Below are 2,858 nucleotides of genomic sequence, written 5' to 3'. Positions count from 1 at the left end.
GAGAGAGAGAGAGAGAGAGAGAGAGAGAGAGAGAGAGAGAGAGAGAACCAATGACTGATCCTGTCTCATTGCGATGAAATTATTGCCAGCACTTTCCAGTTTTGTATAAGTGAATAATTCAAAATGAATGACTTCTGCGTTTGCAGAATATATGGGATCAATTATCGATTCCAGAAAATACATGTATATATCCAGCTCGATTTCCAAACGTTTCACCCAATATCGGATGCTATTGAGCATTCGATGATGAAGGAATGATGGGAATTTGCCCTCTTTTTTGGCGCTTTAATTAATTTGACGGCCTTTAAAAAATCTTCGACACAGGTTTCATTTTTATATCTCAATTGATCCAGCTGATCATGTAGGTGATGTAATCCTCTTTGAGCTATATGCCTGTGACAATCATTGATCGTTCGATTCAATATTTCCTCAGACACTGATTGGTCCATGTATTTTTCTTCTTTCTGAACCCACCGCCACCGATTTTCACCACAAAGTACTGCCACGCATGTAATAGCCTCTGTTTAATATTTACATGCATGATTCATATATGCTAGTTCATCTCGTGTGACGACTGGCCTTTGAGGAATTATTGTCTTCGAGTCAATGTGTGTTGCTAGCTTCCACTCAGCTGTCCATTCATAATGCAACCCATTGGACGTTGGAAAACCATATTTACAAAATCCATAGAGTGACAGAATGATGCTATGAGTAGTTGAAGTGATAAAACTGTCGCCATTATATTGTCTTGTCCAAAGAATCCACTCCGCTGGTAAAATTACGATTAGCCTGATGGTTCATATTGGAGTTCCCCCCATCAAGATTTTCTTCATCGATCCAACCATTAGAAATGTTTTTAAACTCCAAACTTTTGACAGATCGCTCATTACCAGTTTCTTCTCACAAGGTGACATTGAAATATTTTGACTATAATTGACGCCTCCTCACAAACACCGTCACGAATCGATTAATTTTGATGAACTCGGCCCCAAAACTCGGTCCCAAAACTCGGCCACAAAACTCGGCCCCAAAAAGTCGGCCCCAAAAACTCGGCCCCAAAGGACGACTCTGAAACTATTCTCCCGGTAACTCATTTTCATCTCGTCCACAAAATCCACAAAATCTTGGCTCCAAACCGTCGTCTCCAAGAATGTGACCTCAACTCCCACCCCTCGAAGAAGAAACTCAGCCCCAAATATCGATGTCGACTGCTCCATAAGTTCAGTGAGACGTCAACAACTGCATGAGTTGTATCGCAACAAAATGAACATAACTTTGAAATTTATACACAGCCAACGTAATGGTCTCCTGCTTATTCACCAAGGGCACTCTATACATCGCGAAAAAGAAGGCAAAATCATATGGTGCATACTGATTGTAAGCTTCCCTCAGGGAAAATTCTTAAAGAGATACATCATAACGACAAACCTAACAGCCAAGGGATGAGAGCGCGAACTGTTTAAAATAAAACACAAAAAATTGAAGAAAGTTATCATAATGATTTTTCACGTAGTTGGAAATTTGTCAATGAATTACTCCCATCTAATTCGTAACGACAAACGAGTTTTTGGGGCCGAGTTTTTGGGACCGAGTTTTGGGGCCGAGTTTTGGGGCCGAGATTTTTCTTCGAGGGGTGGGGGTTGAGGTTACACTCTTGGAGACAACGGTTTGGAGCCAAGATTTTGGGGATTTTGTGGACGAGATGAAAATGAGTTACCGGGAGAACAGTTTCACAGTCGTCCTTTGGGGCCGAGTTTTTGGGGCCGAGTATTTGGGCCCGAGTTTTTGGGGCCGAATTTTGGGGCCGAGTTTTGGGACCCAGTTTTGGGACCGAGTTTTGGGACCGAGTTTTGGGGCTGAGTTGATCAAAATTAAACGATTAGTGACGGTGTTTGTGAGGAGGCGTCAATAATAGTCAAAATATTTCAATGTCACCTTGTGAGAGTAAACCGGTAATGGGCGATCTGTTAAAAGTTTGGAGTTCGAAAACACTTCTAATGGTTGGATCGATGAAGAAAATCTTGATGGGGGGAATTCCAATATGAACCATCAGGCTAATCGTAATTTTACCAGCGGAGTGGATTCTTTGGACAAGACAACATAATAGCCACAGTTTTATCACTTCAACTACTCATAGCATCATTATGTCACTCTATGGATTTTGTAAATATGGTTTTCCAACGTCCAATGGGTTGCATTATGAATGGACAGCTGAGTGGAAGCTAGCAACACACATTGACTAGAAGACAATAACTCCTCAAAGGCCAGTCGTCACACGAGAGGAACTAGCATATATGAATCATGCATGTAAATATTATGCAGAGGCTATTACATGCGTGGCAGTACTTTGTGGTGAAAATCGATTGCGGTGGGTTCAGAAAGAAGAAAAATACGTGGGACAATCAGTGTCTGAGGAAAGTAAATGTCTACCTTCTGGATATGTTGGAATTATCACAGAAACTCTTTTCGGATCATTGAATGAAATCCAACCCAACTCTGAGGAAATATTGAATTTAACGATCAATGATTGTCACAGGCATATAGCTCAAATAGGATTACATCACCTACATGATCAGCTGGATCAATTGAGATATAAAAATGAAACCTGTGTCAAAGATTTTTTAAAGGCCGTCAAATTAATTAAAGAGCCAAAAAAAAGAGGGCAAATTCCCATCATTGCTTCATCATCGAATGCTCAATAGCATCCGATATTGGGTGAAACGTTTGGAAATCGAGCTGGATATATACATGTATTTTCTGGAATCTATAATTGATCCCATACATTCTGCAAACGCAGAAGTCATGCATTTTGAATTATTCACTTATACAAAACTGGAAAGTGCTGTCAATAATTTCAT

This window comes from Diachasma alloeum, unplaced genomic scaffold, assembly GCF_001412515.2.
Source record: "Diachasma alloeum isolate Michigan unplaced genomic scaffold, Dall2.0 Dall_scaffold_00570, whole genome shotgun sequence".
Classification (NCBI taxonomy): Eukaryota; Metazoa; Arthropoda; class Insecta; order Hymenoptera; family Braconidae; genus Diachasma; species Diachasma alloeum.
Note: the sequence above shows the minus strand (reverse complement) of the source record.